General features: G+C 35.8%; 1 long non-coding RNA gene across 4 annotated transcripts in view; it reads left to right on the top strand.

The window, feature by feature from the left end:
• Positions 1-384: 384 nt before the first annotated feature.
• The window catches only part of LOC107841004, a 29548-nt gene continuing 9127 nt past the window's right edge, over positions 385-20805 (top strand). The window contains exons 1-7 of one of the 4 annotated variants that reach the window (XR_001665376.2): positions 385-881; positions 2030-2145; positions 2256-2380; positions 2488-2619; positions 4344-4553; positions 4665-4742; positions 5725-6078. This is a non-coding gene — a long non-coding RNA (uncharacterized LOC107841004). Of the gene's footprint in view, positions 882-1537; positions 1840-2029; positions 2146-2255; positions 2381-2487; positions 2620-4343; positions 4554-4664; positions 4743-5724; positions 6079-15029; positions 15150-20805 lie in introns of those variants that run through there. The other 3 variants (XR_001665375.2, XR_007044617.1, XR_007044618.1) reach the window with 3 other exon arrangements.

Here is a 20805-nt window from a genome sequence, read left to right as displayed (position 1 = left end):
TGAGGAAGTGGGCATGTATACCAATAGGAGCATAAATTATAGAATGATGGTCATAGAGGCAAGTAAAAGTTTAGAGTAGTATCTCAGAAAGAAGTACCAGCAACGATTAAGTATCTACAAATATAGTCTATTAAAGAGAGTTTAGAATTCAGCTATATAGTGATACCCCCGAAATTACCCCTATGGCAACGAACTTTTTGGCGACGGTTAACAAAGCGTTGCAATAGGTGGTCTATTGCGATGGTTACAAGTGTTGCCATAAATAATTATTCTATTAGTTATAATTTTATACTATAACCGTTGCATTTGATAATAAGCGTTGCCATAGATAAATAAAATAAGCTATAGCAATGCTTATTTTATTCCCTCCATTTTCACTAAAAAATTGATAAGTCCGCCAAAAAAGAAAACGAAAGACGACTGTCTCTTCCCTCTTAGCTTTTACTTCCCTTTCTCTCTTCGTTTATCTATTATCTCTCAGCTTACTGAACCTTTAAAAAAAAAAATATACTATGATTAGGGAATCAATCGATTGCTACGACAATTAATCTATTTGTGAATCGACTTCTCTTCGCTACAATCGCTACAACAACAATCAATCAATTAGGGAATTGACTTCTCTTTGCAATAATTGCTACACCGACAATCAACCGATTAAGGGAATTGGCTTCTCTTCACTGCAATCGCTACAACGACAATCACTCGATTAGGGAATTCGGTTTCTCTTAGCTACAATTACTAAGATTTGGTAGTGAGCTTTGTGGGATTTACTGGTGCCACTTCGAAAATCGATTTACTGGTGCGAGGAATAGTCAAACCGAATTTGCATTTCAATTTCTCTCAAATTTGCACTTCAATTGCTTCAATTTGGGGATTTTAAGGTTAGTGTATTATTCTGCGTCTTTGACCTAATTTTTGGGGATTTTGAGTTTTTCTTCTCCTTCGAGAACATTTTAATGCTGGGTTCATTTGTTTGCATGAACATTGGTAAAAACTGTAGTAATAATGTGTCTTGGTAAATTTTGATTGCTAATGATTTTTATGTTACCATTAGTTAGTTTAAACTAAGACAGCTCATATTAAGTGAAATTTTCACTGCTGATGTAACAAAGTTTCAGGCTTTCTGATATTGTAGTAATAATGCGTCCATAAGTGTCAAAATTGAATGCTTGGTAATAAAAGGAAGAAGAAATTGGAAAGAAGGTTGGTTACATGGTAAAGAAGTTTGGATGGGGTGAAATTTATGCAATGAGATAAGTATGAAGAAATGATTGATGTTTCATTGTAAAATATTAGTTTTTAAGCAATTCATGTTAATATGGTCATGGCAAACATGAACCAGTCCTTTTTTTCGTACTCACTATTCTTTGATAATCATAAAAGCAAATGTACTCCAATCCAATTTTGATAATATTAGTTTGACACCAATATTTATGGTCTAAGAGAAAATGAAAGGGAAACCCGGTGGACAAAGCATCCCACGCTAGTAGGGTCTAGTGAAGGGCCGCATGCCAAGGGGTGTGATGTTCAAATGAAAATGATGGAAAAAAAGTCTACTGTCTAACGGAATTAATTGTCTCAAATGTCGATAGAATGTTGTTATTGACTGCAGACTGCATCTATATTACACATTGATGTTTGTTGCTGTCAACTACAGGCTGCTATGCTGCTGAAGCTGCTGCTTAGCTTGCTGTTGTTGGAGTGAACTTTTAAAAGGATTAATATCTCCATGTTCCATGGATGGACTAGTCATGTTGACCTCCTTAATTTTGTTTCCTCTAGAGTCTAATTGTTGCTACTCCATATCATTTATAGGTTGCTTTTCCTTAGAACATTCTGGTACGATAACTTCTTTACTAATCTCTATTTTTGCTTCAGGGATATTGCTGGATGAGTTATAATTTTCCCATTTTCCTTAATTATGGGTTGTTGCTGTTGCATATCATCCTTAGGGGAAATTTGTTCCTTATCTTCGTTGTGAATCATTGTTAACAAGTTCTTTTCATTAGTCTCTCTTTGTCTCATTCAGAAGGATCTCTTGGGCTTATGGCAGTTTCTTGAGGAGGTACGGAAAAGAGGTTGAGTAAGGGGATTGCTTGTGTAGTAAAAGAGGATAGCAAGTCACTTCCCTCTCTTTAATTTGAGGTGAGGAAAAGGCTATCTCAGATTACATTCTGATTCTTTTTATATGCTCATGATGTTTTTTGCAGTACTAGATATTGATTTTTTTGGTACATTTACTATGTTCCATGAAGCACTTAACTATATCAAGAAGGGGGGACCTGGGAGGAGTTTGATTTCTGGTGGACTGATATTGAACATCAGTGCTACTTTGCATTACACTGCATCTTGGTATCAAATCCATGTAGCTGTTGCTAAGGTTTGGAACTTCAGCTTCAAGCTTAGTTTGTGTTCATTTTTATTTTGCTATTTTTAATTCCCACTCACATCATCTCTCGGTAAATGGTATTGCACAACGCAACATAGGTGACACTGCTAGCATGCATAAACTTGGACCGGAGGAGATAAGCAATAAGAGCAGAGAATACATGCCTCTGTACAAACTTGGGGAGAAATATGATATTGCCATGGCTGCTCTGTACCTTGCGTCGGATGCTGGTTGGTAGCTTGATGCTTTTTAGACTTGCTCTCAAGTTTTACACCTATGTTAATTTTAATTGGTCATATTCATATTTATGATATGGAAGAATTTTAATATATTAAATATGAATTGAGATAGATGCATCTTTGTATTAATTACTTGGTTCATATTAGGTGACAGACAATTCCCACTTCTACTCCCTTCTCTTGCCTCACCACCATGTGCTGTTGTGCATGTCCGAGTTCACTATTGATGCCGTGTGTGGGGCTCTTTCAATTCACTAGCATTGTTGCCTTGTTATTCATCTCATTTTCTTTTTCAAAACACAAAATCAAAGTCTAGTGAAGCCGTGTGAGGCCTATTTCGATTCACTAGCAACTTGTTGTTCATCTTGTTGTTCTTGTGTTGTTTTGTGAAGCCGTGTGAGGCCTCTTTCCTTTTTATTAGTTATTGGTATAGATTTGTGTGTTTTTGCTAGTCGAAACTCAGTAGATTACCTGTTACGTCCTGCAATGGCAGTATTTGGATTATTGATGAAACTTTTGTTTACTAGTCTGGAAACACATTATGAGAGCCATTAGGAGCACTATATCACTGGCACTCTGTTGCTTTGACTCCCTTTCTAAGTTGCTATATTGTCAAACTGCATGCTGAATTACTTTTACACATGTATGTGTGTGTGTATATATCTATATATTTATATTTTATTGTATGTCTATGTCTGTCTAAATATCTATCTATCACTACCCTGCTCCTGCATGGCTGCATTTTCAGCCAAATTAGCATTGAAAGCATAAAATTGGGAGGATTAGTTTCTTAAATGTAGACTTACGGGGTCTCTTCGGTTAACTTTTCTCTTACAAATCAGTGTGTTTTACTTCACAAGACTCATCTTTTTTTTGGAGATTTTGGTGGTTATGGTATGATATAGATGCTTCTGCTTCAGCTTTAACTAAGGCTCGGAAATTAATGTCTTTCGAAAACTTAAAACACATTTGAAACAAAAAAGAGACTGTACAGGTAACCTACGTCATTAACTACTGACCAGCCATAGTAGATGAATAATTTTTTCTACTGAAGGTGATGTCTATATTTGTAATTGGGATGTATCATTGATTATGCGAGTGTGTTAGTTTTAGCTAGTCTTCTCTCATTTTCACTTTCGCATGACTATTTATGAAATGTGTGTTACTTGAATTCATTGTTTTGCTTGCAACTTTATCTTTGCCTTGTGGCTTTAACTTATAAAATTCCTCCAAAGATTGTGCCTTGCTCTAGTAAAGTTGAAAAGTATGTCCAGGAATCATTTTTCAGTGCAAGAACTTCATTGATGTTATGTCCATACATGTTAATCCTGAAGACTTCATAGTTATCACTGGTAGAGTACTAAGTCAATCTATAAGTAGATCCAACATAATTTTTATTGTCAGTATTACTAGTGTCACTTTCCATTCATTCTTCATCGTACTAGTGATCGTCATCACCAGTACTATAGTCATCATCACTAGAGCCTTAGAGGGATGGGGTTTTCTGTAAAGGGTGGTTGCTTCTCCCTGCTATGTCTATTTCAGCAGCACCCCTTGAGTATTCCTCTGTAAAAAGGGGCTATGCTCTTCCTTTCTCTGCTTCTGCTGCGACCACTTGGATACCTGGTGTCCACTTGGATACCTGGTGTCCACGTTGATCGTCGCAGATCACCTGAACCGGTGACAATTTTTTCACAATACAATAAATAGTGCAGTTTTTCAAGCAGATGCACAAACAGTACTTTGAAGGGATTCCGCCGCTGGTTTCTAGCTTGGATACGGCAAAGAAAGAGGAATTGCTGAATCAGTTCTCCACGGTACTAGATGATCTTATCTTGTTTGCTGTTGGTCACCATGCAGAAGTCAATAAAACATTGGATCGTCTGAGAACATATGTTGCACATCAACTAGGTTTAATTGAAAATGTGAGTATCTGATGTCCAAATTTGGATTTACATATGTGCTTTTCTGTAGAAGACTTAGGTTCTTGAGTAGCATCTTGTATTTCCTAATGTCCATCTTTCTTTTGTTCATAGATCTAGTCCAGGCATTCAATTCTTTGGGTGACTGACTTTCCAATGTTTGAGTGGAACGACTCAGAATAGAGACTTGAGGTATGGTTCCTTGAATTATAACCTTGAATTATGTTTCCCTTTCCCAGTGAAATCTATAACCTTAACCTTATAACCTTAACGGCAACCGTTTAACCTTATAACCTTAACGGCCACCGTTTAACCTTATAACCTTAACTGCAACCGTTTAACCTTATAACCTTAACGGCCACTGTATAACCTTATAACCTTAACGGCCACCGTTTAACCTTATAACCTTATAAGGCTAACGGCCACCGTTTAACCTTATAACCTTAACGGCCACCGTTTAACCTAATAACCTTATAACCTTAACGGCCACCGTTTTACCTTATAACCTTATAAGTTTAATGGCCACCGTTTAACCTTATAACCTTAACGTCCACCGTTTAACCCTATAACCTTAACGGCTTCCGTTTAATCTTATAACCCTATTAGTTGATCTTGTTTGGTTTTAGTTTGCTTTTGTTACGATTTTTGTTAGCGTTTATCACATAGAAAGCAAGAAAGGCCTGCAATTACAAGAACTATATCAGTTATAAAACCAAGTGAACTCTTAGGGAAAATGATCTAAATAAAATCCATGCCACTATTGTAATAACCATTGAAAAGGGCTACATTCAAAAGAAATAATACTCACCTTGGAAACATTAGTCACAAGTTTAGTAAGCACGTAAACAAGAGAAACTTGGTGATATAAAATCTTCTTAAACCAATACATCCAAGAAATTCTAACATAACCTTTGACATGAGCTTCTATTTTCAACCTACCCAAGAAAAGCAAAACTTCAAGATTAACATCTAAACGATAATTATGTATTTGAATATTGTTTTGTTTGTAACTTGGAGTTTTTGCTTTATAAGGCTTGTGTGTTCTGAATTTGTTGCTTTATAAGGCTTCTAGTTGTATGTTAGATAGAAGATCAAGAGACACTTCTACTGCATGCCATTTTTACTTTGTTATTTTAACCAGCTTGACATTACATTTTTGCTCTTGATCTTACAGAGACTTAAAGAATCATGAATCAACAAGGGTGTTCTGAGAAATCACCAGAAAACTAAAAACTTTCTTTCAGCTAGATCACTAGCAGCTCTATGAAACAAACAAATACTAGAACACAAGAGATGAAGAAAATGATGAAGACATTGACCATACTTGAGAAGATTTTTGGGTTGTGGATATATTCTCTAATATAAAAAGTTTTGTGGTGAATTTGTGTAAACTTATCGCAACTTGAACTTGCTAGTATGTAAAACCTTAACTAATCATTTGGACTTGATTGCATTTTACTTTTGGGTTTAAATTACTAGCTTGTTGCATATTTTGAATTATGAGATTATTAATGAATGATTTTGTTGTTTGATGTGTATATATTGTGTTATAATTTATTATGTATATAAAGAAAAATTTAAATTAATACGACTATTTATATAAATCGTTTTAATTTAATAACAAAAGCATCGCAATAGATGCTATTGCGACGGTTTATTGTCGTTGCAATAGAATCTATTGCAACGGTTCGTAAATGTTGTAATAGATGAAAATAGGAATCAAAAAGCGTTGCAACAGAATAATGAAGGTGTCACAATAGCATCTATTACGACGGTTCATTACCGTTGCAATAGATTCTATTGCGACGGTTCATAAACGTTGCAATAGATGGAAATAGGTGTCTCAATAAGTCAAAAAATAACCGTCGCAATAGTCCTATCTATGGAAACAGTTGTAAGAAACTGTCACTATAGCTCTACCTATGGCGACGGTTTACACAGCCGTCGCAAAAACCGTTACCATAGACCTATCGCAACACCCACCTATGGGATGCTTGCTGAACTGTTGCGATAGGTTTATGGCAATGGGCTTTTGGCCTATTACAAAGGTTTTGTAACCGTCACCCTAGATCTAATTTCTGGTAGTGCCTAACCATGCAGAGTAAAGTAATGATACCTCAGTTTAGATAATAACTCCACAAACTTAGGACGCTGAATTTTTACGCTAAGGGGGAGATGATTGGGTGAGGAACCAAGTCATTTCTTTTGATGCAAATAGTAATATAATGAGCTCAAAAAAAGAGCTAGAATGAGAAAGTGACCCATTCTTTATCCAAAGATATCCCTTGTACTTCAGTCACTATGACAATCTACTCATGTCCACGTATTAGCATCATGATTGGGTGAGGAACCAAGTTATGTCTTTTGATACAAATAGTAATATAATGAGCTCAAAAAAAGAGCTAGAATGAGAAAGTGACCCATTCTTTATCCAAAGATATCCCTTGTACTTTAGTCACTATGACAATCTACTCATGTCCACGTATTAGCATCATGCCCATGATCTAGGTTATTGAACTTCATACTGATTCACGTTCATGCTAAGTTCCTAGAATGAAAATAATCTTAACTCAATGATCCCAGACTTACTCCACGAATCCATGAATTCCAGTATGCTCAGTCCTATGAACTCACACTTTTTGATATGTTTCAAACTCTTGTTATGTAATTATCTATATCCAGAATGATTCTTCAGTTGTGATTTATGTATTTGATATATGAAATGTTTGTGCCTATTATGCATTATTCACAGGACACATCTTTATTAGCAAGGTCACGATAAATATTAGTAGTGATTGAGCCGTATCCCTTATATTCCTGATGCTCATATTCTAGTCCTTCGGTGGTATTCTTAATGACATGATAGTGGTGTGATATCAGTTGAGTAATGGTTGGATAGGAGTGACTAGATGTTCCTTGTTGCAATGATGGCAGTGTTTCGATTGATCTAAGATCATAAGTATGGATGAAGTGCGAGATGAAAATTAGCTATATGTAATAGTTGGATGAATTCATATGGGGTGTCCCCTAGTAGGAGTACATGAAATTGCGGTTCATAGAGGTTCTAGGGTAGATGGAGAAGATTTTTCTTACTAACTGGGAAGAAACCATGAAGTTATAGAGATGAGCTAAGATATCATGTCGATACCTATGTGGCTAAATACACTATGAAATTTGTGACTTCTTGATTACAGTTCGAGGATGGATGTTTTCATGATGAGAAAAAGTAATGTGCCTGGTTATAACTGTAGACGCAAGAGATTCCTTACTGAGTTTTAGAACTAACCTAAGAGCAAGTTAACAATCAAGATGAAGGTTCTTAAAGGGGATTTGATTATGGGATCTTGAAATTCAGACTAGCATGGGTATTTTAGCTGTGGCACCTTGTACCTCAGAGTAGGATTGGACAGGGTAAGAAAGTGTTAGAATAAGACTTTAGTACTTGTATGTGCCCATGTGAGAATTGTATTTTGGAAATAATGAAGTGTAATATTCATGAAAAAAAAGATAGTTTCAAAAGGTGTTGCTAAGATCTAATGCTACCAGTATTAGAGGTGAAAATGCTCATATTCCTATGTCTAATCCACTCCTATTTCATGTTATGTAACTTCAGATCGAATGGGACTTATGTCCTAGTCTTCGTCATGTCATTCATTCTTTGTAAGCCCTATTTAGATAACTAAGATACCCCTATAGCTCATACCTAAACTCATGTCCTATGACATGCCTATGTTAAGTCTCGTACATTTCATGACTCGTACCTGTATGTTTCTTCCAAGGCTTGTTACGACGCTCCACATGTTAGGAAAGTTCATGTCATTAATAAATAGTTCAAGAGAGACTAGACTATTTTGGTATTCCCGTCTAAGGTACTCATCCAAGACCATCATTGGAGGACGAATGATATCAAGGGGGAGATATTGTAACACCCTGAATGTTCGAGCTAAAGATAAAACAAATATGACTGCTCTTCATATGTACTTGGACCTGAATCTAGGAATTTTATTGGATCTAGGTGTAAAGGTCATGTCTTAAGTGTCGTAGGGACATTGAGTATGAATTAAGGGCAATTTTGTCTTTTCCTTTTTACCTTACCCCAAGCGATTAAATTTCTTTTAATTGTTCAACTTCAGACGTTATTTTTATCAAAGGAACACTTTATTTTAACAGTTTAAATTTCCACTTTATTTCAACAGTTTCACATACTGTTTCCATCAGTTTCTGCATTAAAAAAAAAAAAAAACCTCTGTTTTCCCCTATTTTTCACGTTAAAGGTTCCTCTTTCTCCTTCAGTTTCACACATTATTTCATCATTCAAAAATCCCAATTCTCCTCTCAAATACAACTCTCAAGAATATGAGGAGATTCGTTCAAGAAAACAAGTTTAATCCCTTCTCCCGATCTCAAGTTCTTCAAACGTTTTGAGGTATGTAAAACCGTTCCTTCTCAAATGCTTTAAGTTTTATTATTTCTCCCAATTTAAATTAATCTCAAGTTGTGTTTAGAGTTGAATAAATCTTCATCTTTATCAATTGAGTTAGTCTATCAATACGTTTAAGAAACAAAAATCTGGAAAAAAAAACCAAGCAAATTTCTGCAAAATCTTGACAAATCACCCTAATCCATGAATACTCTTCATTCTTTTTTTGTGAAACCTATTAAATCCTATGAATTATTGCCATATTTGTAAATTTTGAGTATTTGAAACTATGGGAATCCATGAACTTTGTAGTTACTGGTTTATGATTTGGAATTCGTAACACAGAAATGTGAAAACAGAGATAGGAACTTGTTAATGGGTGGATTGTTTGTTTTGTAGTCCTTACGATAAAATTCGCTGATTTCTTGTAACCAAAGAATACAACCTTTTGATTGTTTTTTTCCAAGATATAAAATGGAACTCCAATTGTTAAGATGCAACATATGAATCTCAACTGGAACACTCATAACCATTCCTTAATTCATTGAGTACCGTAAAGGCCAAGATTTGAGAACTTAATGGAATGCTTTCTGTAAGCTTGAATATGCTCTTTCTTGATTTTGTTTCATCACCAGTAAAGGTAAGAATCCATAAGTTAATTGTTCGGTTATAAAGAAGAAAAAAACAATGGGAGCTATCTTCAACTTTAAATAGGAATTATGACTTCTTGCAATAACGTTTCAAAGTGCTCCATAATGCTTGTAAATGCAATGAAAAAGCTTTGATATGAAAGCCGAAACAGAATGTTTCCTCACTCGCCCAGAAAGCTATAAAATGGTACCAAATCAAAATCTTATGAACCCAAAGTGGTTGAATTCCCAACATGTGTCCTGAAAAGGGGCTAACCATGGATACTTTCTAGCAAATTATGTCATGTCATGTCCTATTGACGGCAAGGTATAGGATTGTTTAACTGATCGGGTCGAGATTAGACTCCATGCGCTCACATGGTGGTTTATGGAGGTTCACTACTTTCTCCCACAAATAATCAAAGGAATTAAATCTATCATACTTGGTCAATTATAAATTTAGTTTATATTATTTTTCCTTTCCAGTGGTCTTTCACTTCTATTTGAATTTTATTTCCATTTCTAATCTCTTAATGTACTACCCTCCTAAAATGATTTTGCATACCATTACATTCCACGTATTGACCGCCTTTGGCGCTACATCGTTTCATGATGTAGGTTCTGGATCTCAAGTCCGTGGCCAAGTGTATCATTAGGATTATCATCTTCTATTATTAGTGAGCTTCCTTTCTACCTGAGGCAAATTTAGATATGACAATTTCTTTATGTTTCTTTCAGTATCAGGATATGCTGGGGCCTTTCCTAGACGGTTATAGTCAGTCATTAGAGGCTTGGTTTAGTTGTCAGAAAGATCTTGCAATTTTTAGTCTTATTTATCATGACTATTATGTCTAAGACGTTATGTGATATTAAAGAACATTGATGAAAGACTTTCTCCTTTAATAAATCTTATTTTATATTGCTTTCTCTCTATTCATTATGTTAGGTATATTCTTATTTGATATGCCAGAACGTTCACTCATACTAGCAATAGTATCGGGTGCGTGTCATGTCTAGGGCCTCGGCTCGGGGCATGAAAGCCATGAATGCAGTTTCATCAGCTTCATCATCATCTGAGTCAGATCCCCATGCTGCTATCATTGCATGTTCTCCTTCCTTTTGTCCTTTTCTTTCAATTCCTTTTCAGCCCTTTCCTTTTTCCATTCTATTTCCCAGATAGGACAATCTCTAATCTGGTGATTAATCTTACTACACTTGTAGCATCCATTTGGATTTTTATTTGAACGTTTCTTGCTACCTATTCCCTTTTTCTTTTTAAAGAATTTGTTGAAGTTCTTAGTTATGAAGAAACTTGTTCCTTATCAAGTTTAATTTCTTTATCACTATTAGAAGCCTTCAATGACAAGATTTTCTCAGGAGCTACTTGTTCTTTGGTTCCATCAACTTCCACTTCATAAGTCCTTAAATTCCCTACCAGTTCATCTAGGGTCATACCTGTGAGATCCTTATTTGCCTCCCTAATTGCAGTTACCTTAAAATTCACCTTTTCAACTCGTTCTTCCTCAGTGATGACTTTTCCTAGGAAAGTCAACTTATTTATTGGGGTAGTAAGCCTTGTCATCATTTAATACAAGGATTCATTTTCCTTCATCTTAAATGCCTCATACTCAGTGAAAGTAAGAGAATTCCTGAATTTCCTTACCTGAGAGGTACCCTAATGTGCATTTACCAGTACATCCCAAATTTGCTTAACAATGGTGTAGGTTGACACCCTATTGTATTTAGCAGGTCCTAATTCACAGACTAAGATGTTCTTAGCTTTAGTATTTTTCTTTAATGCCACTAAGTCATCAGCTGTAAATTAACTCCTTACTTTCTCGATTGGTTCACCATCAACCAACTTCATTGGAATAGTAGGACCATCAGTAATCCTATCCCATAATTCATAATCTTCACCTTGGATGAACATCTCCATCCTGGCTTTCCACCAGATAAAATGAGAACCATCAAAGAGTGGAGATCTAGTAGTTGACTGGTCTTCACTGTGACCAATAGGAGATGAGAAATTCATCATTGTGATCTTTTCTTAGGTGTTAGCCTTATTTAAGACAACCTGTCTTTGATACCACTTGTTAGAGTGTGTGCCCTACTGATTATAATATTATTCTCCACTGGTTGCTTATCTGTGGAACAAGTTAGCTAATGTGGTTCACAAAAGTAAAAATTGAACACAGTATTTTTACATGAAAAACACCCAAGAAAGGTGTAAAAAACCACGACCTGTACCTCTATAGGATTTAACCCCAACTTCACTATTTCTTTTGAGCCTCAACAATCAACAAATTACAAGACTTCTTGTAAACTAGGAATTAAAAATTCTAACTCCTATTTCTAGAAAAAAACTCATTACAACTCAAAGAACCTACCTATTACAAAGTCTAAGACTTACTAAGTATGGGACCAGGTTCTTCTTTAACTAAGTGAACTATTTTACTGATTGTTGACTATTTTCTCAGTGCATGAGTGAAACTTGGAATCTCGTATGTATTTAGCCAACTCCTTGCTTAGTCCTTTAGTTGATGTGGCCTTCTATCTTCTATAGGACTCCCTAGTATTTTCACTCTTGGTTGCTGCCGTCTCTCTCTCCTTAACTAAATAGGACTCTTTTACTTTATCTCCTCTTATAGCTAGACTCCTTGATAACCTCAAGCTCTAAGTGTAACATTTTTCTTTTACTCAATCTTTTTGTTGTATGTGATAACCATTAGTAACAATTTTTAGCTTTCTTTCTTATCCACTCTTGTCTTAACACCTTGTCAGCCTTGTATCAACTTCAATATGCAGTAGATGTGAGAACCAGCAGCTTGTCTTTATTTACTTGTGTGGAACAACTTGCAAAACATGTTTCATTCATATGTCCATCATCAAAACTTCACATTCCCTAACAGTCTTAACTTCAGATTCTTGAGCATTGTTGGAAAAGCTTTTGCACTTGCGGAAAAATAGGGAAAGCAACCTATAAAACTCAACATTTCAAGTTTCTATAGATGGACAAGATTGTTGAGAAGCCTATTAGAGTCAGTCTCATATCCACTGATTCCTAATTCTTTAACATTCTGAATCCTCATAGTAACCTCCTTCGTGCAAAAACGTGAAGACAGGTAAGAAATAGTTTGTAAGTTTGAAAAATCCAAGTGCCTTCCTTTGTCAACAGATCTACTTGGGCAATCTGGCAAATAAAATCTGGGCAGTTTGAGATGCCTTAGTTGCATTAGTCCCCAAATTTGCACTGTACAATTAATGTCTCCAGATGATTGAAGAACCCTTACGATTCTTTCTTCCATGCTCCATCAAAAAACCCCAGTTTGTTTCTTCCACGAAGTGCAATACTCATGTACTTGCTCCATAAGGTGTAATTCTCAACCCCGGTCAGTTGAAGAGAGATAAGAGTGATTCGGCTTACATCAATATTGTTTAGGTATAAAGGATGATTGTGATCAAGCAACTGTGTGCCATTGGATGTACTTGGATCAACACTAATTCCACCATTTACTGGTGCAGTACCTTAATCAGTAGCCATTGTTATAACACAGAAAATTAACCGAGAACTTTTCTGTCAAAGATTTTCCAAGAAGTAAATGAAAATCAGAAGTTGATCGTTTGATCAATCAAGCACTGAAAGCAGAGGATCAAGAACAGAAGAAACTTCTCAAGAAGATTGTTGCAGAAGAAAACTAATCAATTTGATTGCAGTGGCTTTGATACCATGTTGTAATCATGCACTGTGATGTATTGAGATGATCCAGCAGCTAAGAACTGCTGCAGAGAACCTTAGATCTTAACAAAATAGAGTAGTTGATGATGATAGAAAACAGAGAAGAAGAACAGAGAAACAAGAGAGTAATGTAGTATTTAGATTGCTGTGTATTATTCATTATAATGTTAATGTTGTTAGAATGGGTAAATTCCCATATTGGTTGGGGAATGGGATGGTAGTTTTCTTATATGGACTTGGGTAATCCTCACCTCTTGAACTAGCTTTTGAGGTTGAGTTAGGCCTAAGGTCCATTCTTGACATGATATTAAAGCCTTCACTTGGCTGTCTTGTTTCATAGAGTTCATTTGTGGTTCCTTTCAGTCTTTTTGGAAAATTTTGATTTTTTGTTGATTGTTCCTCGGCAATTAACACCTTGTACTTTGATCTTGGTCATTTTGGTTATTCTTTTTAAGTCAGTGTTTCTAGTTTTCATAAATATGACTTCATATCTGTTTGAATAATTCAGTGTTCGTTTCACTGGAAAGAATTTTTTGTAATGGGAGTTTCAGTTTCAGTTATTTGTCACTAGAAAAGAACTATGGGACCATATAGATGGAGCCGATCTTGCTCCTACTAATCCTACAAAATTAGGTGAATGGAAAATTAAAGATTCTCTGGTGATGACATGGCTTTTAGGGTCAATTGACCCTCTTATTGATCTTAATCTCAGGCCTTACAAGACAGTTAAAGCCATGTGAGATTATTTACAAAGCGTTTATAACCAAGATAATAGTGCCCGATGCTTTCACTTAGAGTATGAAATTGCTAATTACTCTCAAGGAAGTCTTTCTATTCAAGATTATTTTTCTGGATTTCAGAACTTATGGGCTAAATTTAAAGATATTGTTTATGCCAAAATACCTACCGAATCTCTCTCTGTAATTGAACAAGTTCATGAGCAAAGCAAGCGAGATCAATTTTTGATGAAGTTACGCTCTGAGTTTAAGAGTGTTCGCTCCCGGTTGATGAATCGTGACCCGTCTCCCTCCTTGGATGTTTGTTTTAGGGAATTATTCCGTGAAGAGCAGTGTTTTGTCGCACAAAATGCTTTCAAGAAAGTTGATGATATTGTTATTGCATTTTCTGCCCGAGGTAAAGAAAAAGGTAGGGATATGACTAGAACTCAATGCTACAGTTGCAAGGGATATGGTCATATTGCTAGCAATTGTGGTAGGAAGTTTTGTAATAATTTCAAACAACAAGGACACATTATCATAGAGTGTCTCACACGCCCTAAAAATCGTAAGGTTAATGCTTTTCAAGCTGGGACAAATGGTTTCACTATTGAGAAATCATCTTTGGGACAAGTTCTTACTCCTGAAATGGTAAGACAAATGATCATGTCAACTTTTTCAGCTTTAAGACTACAAGGTAATGATCTTGCATATAGTTTTTGGCTTGTTGATTCTTGAGCTTCCAATCATATGACCAACTCATCTAGTATGCTAAAAAATGTTCGTAAGTATCATGGTCCATCACAAATTCAAGTTGCCAATGGTAGTATTTTACCCATTACCAAGGTTGGGGATATTACTAAAACTTTCAACAATGTTTTTACGTCACCAAAGCTCTCCACTAGTCTTATTTTAGTTGGACAATTGGTAGATAACAATTGTGATGTGAATTTTTCTCATATTGGTTTTCTTGTGCAGGATCAGGTGTCGGGGACAATAATTGCGAAGGGGCCTAAAGTTGGACGACTGTTTCCTATACACTTTTACATTCCTCGTTTTCTATCATTTTCTTGTACTTCTACACCTAGTGAGACTGAGGTATGGCATAAGCACTTAGGACATCCAAATTCTATTGTGTTATCTCATTTATCAAATTCGGGTTTATTGGGGAACAAAAACCAATTTTCCACTGCTTCCTTTGATTGTTTTACTTGTAAATTAGGCATGAGTAAAATTCTTCCTTTTCCTAATTTTGGTAGTCGTGCTACAAAGTGTTTCATGTCATTCATAGTGATGTTTGGGGTATTTCACCAATTGTTTCTCTTGCTCATTTCAAGTACTTTGTGACATTTATTAATGATTATAGTCAATTTGCGTGGGTATATTTTCTTCGTTCCAAATCTGAGGTATTTTCCATATTGAAGACATTTTTGGCAAAAATTTTTGGCTTGAAAAAGGAATTGTCTCACAACGCTCTTGTCCATATACACCACAACAAAATGGGGTTGTTGAACGTAAAAATCATCGCCTTTTAGATGTCACTCGTACTTTATTGATTAAGTCCTCTATTCCATCTAAGTATTGGGTGGAAGCTTTGTCTACTGCTGCTGTTTACTTAATTAATAGACTACCATCTAAAGTCTTAAATCTTGAATCTCCATATTTTCATCTTTATCACAAAAATTCAAGTTATGATAATTTTCATGCAATTGGCTGTATTTATTTTGTGCATCTTCCTCATTCTCAGCGTGATAAATTTTCTACTCAGATCCAGGTTCATCGCCTTTTTGGGCTTCTGGTCCACTCACCAATGCCAGTTGGGCCTGGGCGTGAGGGTGGTGTTAGACTAGGTAAAGTCCCACATTGGTTGTGGAATGGACTGGTAGTTTGCTTATATGGAATTGGGTAATCCTCACATCTTGAGCTATCTTTTGAGGTTGAGTTAGGCCCGAGGTCCATTCTTGATAAATGTGAGTATACATGACTATATATAGGGTTGGAACAAGTCAGTTAGTAGGTGGATTATTGGTAGTTTAGTTAGTTGCTCTGTTGTAACTACCTCAACTAACTGTGATCCTAATAACTAACTTTGTGAAGTGAGTTATAGTTAACTAGTTGTGCATTTGTAGATTATCAATGACTTATTCCTTTTTCTCAATCTTGTTCCATCTAGACTTTTCTGGCAGACGAGAACTAGACATCTATCGACAAGCTCTTGCCAACACTTCTTAGCCTTTCCTTCCAAATCATTTTCCAACTTCAGGAACCCCTCAGCCATCCATGATCTCATCAATTTCTTCACTGGAATATCACTGTCTTCTGGAAAAATCTCGAAATGCAGAAGACATGCTTTTAGATCGTTAGTGAAGTGATTGTAGCTCAACCCAAGAACACGTGAACATCAGGATCATTTGTGACAAATGACTTGACATCTTTAGCAACATTTTCCCAGTCTTCTATTACCCTTTTAGATCTGAGAACCCCAACAACCACGGCAATAGTTAGTGGCAACCGGTGACATTTCTTTGTAATTTTCTTCCCATTAGTCTCAAACTCACATGGTAATGCTTCATTTGCAAATGCTACACTTTTAAAAAGGTTTGAACTCTCATCCAGACACATTAAATCAATCTGCAAAGAAAGATTCTCTCTACGAACATCGCGAGCTACTTTAGTGTTACGGGTCGTCAATAATATTCCACTCCCCTTGTTTTCACATGGAAAACATTGTCTCATGGCATCCCATGCTTCAGTTTTGCACATGTCATCCAATACAATTATATATCTCTTACCTTTTAAACTCTTTTGTAGCATGTCTGCCAGCTCTGCCTCACTGCCCGTGAAAACTTTGTCAACCTTTGTTGAACGCAGAACTCTTTCATCGCCAAACAATAAATTCACTGATTCATCTATGTTTGATGTCATAATATTGTACCTATACAAAATAATCACTTAGTACGACATCATACAAAACTTGTAACTCAAATAAGACATTAAATTCATAAGAATGTACCTATCCGCCGGAAAGAATGCTTGGCTCCATCTCTAAAAACCGACATGTACGAGAAGTTCTGCTACCTTGGGATTCACATCCGTTATTTGATTGAAATGGTCTAAAAACTCCTCTCTTCTATATGCTTTAGCTTCTCCATAGAAAATGGTCACGATCCTTTCATTGTGATATTTGGTCTGAATGTTCTCTCCAAGAGGCCTGATGCAATAGCCAAAGTAAGCTGAAGTGAAGAAAATTGAACCCATCTTTGGAATACTTGGATGCCTATCCAAAACAAAATACAACTCTTCGGTATCTTGGACGCAGGTTCACAATTGTTCAAAAAATAAATCCATAAGAGGAATCACATTGCTTGTCCACTACACAAAAAGCGATAGGAAAGATGTGATTCTACGCATCCTGCGCCACCACCGCTAGCAGAACTCCATTATACCTACTCCACAAGAAGGTACCTTCGATGGTTATGCCTTTCTCAAATGTCGAAAACCTTGAATCGAAGCATCATAGGATATAAAAAAGTACTTGAACCTTCTATTTTCATCAACATGCAAGGTCGTCTTTTCTCCGGAATTTGTGGACTCAATCATGTAACAGTAGGCATCTAGGACTGCATACCCATGCTCGTGTGTCCCCCTAACCAAGTCCTTTGCAATTCCCATGGATGTATATATCTTCCAATAACTAACCAGTACACCCAATTCGGCAAGGAGTTGATTGGCCATACCCCTTGTTGAAGGGCCTTTTCCATTCAAGAAACAACTCTTGACATATTCACCAGGATCTTTGCCGTGTGGTGTGAGGATTTTTGCTCGAGATGTGCTCTGAACCACATGTGTGATCATTTTTATGTTTATGAATGATGAATCTATCAGAAATTACGTACTTCACCGCTCTCAACCACCACCTACAGTTTGGATTAGCATATTTGTAGCTAAAGACACTGCTCGTCATTTTGAAATCTTTTTTCAAGCAAGAAATAAACAAAGCTGTAGATAGTTAATTCTTGTCCTTGAATGAAATTCCTTTGAAAAAGTCGATCCCGTCATCTTGAAAATTGCCACGCTATGTTGATCGGGAAGAACTGCCCACCATATTAGTCACATCAATGGGCGTAGGTGTTTGATCATCATATGGAATATTCATGTCTAGATCATCCAACCTATCATCAAAGATATCTTGTTGTTATTCTTCTTCTACATTCCAGTTCTCATTCTCTCTCTTATTTTCAACCTCGTTAACCTTTAACACCGTCCTAGATAAATCACTAAGATAAGTACTTAACCGAACCTGATCGGTTATCTTGAAAGGAAGTACCCTCTGATTTTCAAAGGAGCTGTGCATGTAGCTGATGACGAGTTCTTCCGGTTGACAATTCAGTCCATAATAGCTGATGATTAAGTTCACAACTCTTTCCAACTCCATACATATCGATTGCTCTTCTCGATCCATTGACCATGACAATCTACCCCTATTGTTATTGGTCCCTCCATTAGTGGTACCTAAATAAATTCATTTGATCAAAAAAGTTAATAGTGATTTCATAGTGCCATAAATGAATCCCAACAGATGTGTAATCAGTCATAACAGATTACTTACCTGTTGGGATTCATGTTACACTCTTGAAACTGATTTCAATAGACGAGTTATCTTTGTAACATATGAATCATATGTTGCAACATACTATATATCTGTCGCAACAGATGAAGCGCCTATTGGATAGATGTTACAGTACTGACTACTGAGGCACCTTTGAAGCTGATTCCAACAGATGAGTGACATGTTGTAACAGATAATTAACTTGTTGCAACAGATGAATTGCTTGTTGCAACAGATGATGATCTGTGGAATCAAGGTCAGATTCTATCACAACAGGTTACTAATATATAATTCATGTTACGGCACTATAGAACCATATACATGAATCCAACATATGAGTCTTCCGTTGAAACAGATTTGTTTAAATAGATGGCTCTTATGTTGCATTCATGTTCGCGTGCTATCTATTGTTGAAAAAACAATACAATAGCAGTTACTCAGATGAAAAATTCAACTAAAAATCATAATTTGACTTACCAAAGTCTCCTATGAAGTAATGCCAAAGTGAAAAGTGATGTACAAAATAAAATTTGACCTATGAAATTGGTCAAATAGTAACAGTAGCGGTAATAACAACAACAACAACAATGATCAACAAGAAGAAGATGAAGATGATAATGAAGTACAAGATTATGATAATGAAGCAGAAGATGATGAACAAAGTATCAGCAACAATGAACAACAAAAATTGCTAAAAGAGAGAAATCAACAATGGATGAGAAGAGAGAGAAAGACGCCTTTTTTCCTCCGTTTCCCGTTATATTAGGTATATATTTGGATCAAAGTATAAATTTAAAAACTTGTGGGCTATTCTCAATCTTACCCAACTTTCTTAATCCATAATAAAGTAATTATCACCTCCACTCAATTATTAGGACTTGTGTCACCTACACCACATTTTAAAAATTTTTTGTCACCTACAACCCAAAGCCCCTACTATGTGATGCTTTCTTTATTAGTTGTCGTGTTTTCTTCACTATCCTTTTCCTTTTTTTATGACTAATTTGATATATTGCATTTGAGATAGGTTGTTCGAGAACAACCTCTCTAGCTCCACGAGATAGGGTTAAAGTCTGCATTCACTTGACCCTCTCCGGATCTCACTTATGGAATTATGTAAAGATATGCCTCATTGATATATTAAAAAAAGACCTTGGCAAATTTGTTATACCAATCACAGATTTTGTGTTTATATTAGCTGTCTGCCACTAATATTTTGTGGGCTAATAAGTCAGTACAGAAATACTAATATAAGGGTGGAGGATCAAAACAAATCTCAAGCTTTAGGAGAAAAATTGTTAATTTAAAAAAAAGATTGAAAATCTTTTTGAACATGACTCAATTATCAGAACTTCATTTAATTTGCAAAAAGTATTAAGTGTCATGTAGATACCTTCCAGAATAAGTTATAATTCTATTCATAGAGATTCCGTAACTATTTCATATTGGAAAGTGCGAACACAATTTGGATTATTTTTGAAAATTGGAAGAAGTTAATATTTCAATATCTAGCATGTACAGGAAAGCATTGGCATAAAACCAGAGAAGACTGAATGTAACGATCCTAATTTTTAACACAAACACGAAATGTATTTATAATAACTCAACACACATTACAACTTAGAATCCGATCAAGAAGTAATAGTCATGCTAACTAAGATGAGATACCATAGTCAGAAAGTAACAAGAAGGAGATGAGATACTAGACACAGAATGGAGATGAGAGAACAACAGACAAGCCAAGGCTTCACATAATACGCATAATGTTTTGTTAAATGCCAAGTTCTATTTAACCAATTGACAATTGGTCCTGAATCCCAAATAAAACCCTCCATCATTTCAATAGTTCCAATAATCTCAACTGGATCTGCCCAATTCACCACTTCTAACCCATATCCCAATACAAAGTCGACTTGGTTCACAACACTGAAGTTGCCTAATTTCTTAGTTTTTACCTCACTCTTTTTGCATCTTGTCTCAGTGCCACTGTTTGAGTCCATGTAAAAGGCAACACCTGCAACCATTGATGATTCCTTTGAAAAATCCACCTTAGTAGCATGCCCTACGGACTTGCCAAGACAAACTAGCTATTCTTTGAAACGAATAATTACAACTCTAGGGGTTGTAATTACTATTAAGTTCAAT

The sequence above is a fragment of the Capsicum annuum genome, chromosome 9 (genome assembly GCF_002878395.1).
Source record: "Capsicum annuum cultivar UCD-10X-F1 chromosome 9, UCD10Xv1.1, whole genome shotgun sequence".
NCBI lineage: Eukaryota > Viridiplantae > Streptophyta > Magnoliopsida > Solanales > Solanaceae > Capsicum > Capsicum annuum.
The sequence above is the reverse complement of the archived record's forward strand: the minus strand, read 5'-3'. Positions and strand labels throughout refer to the sequence as shown.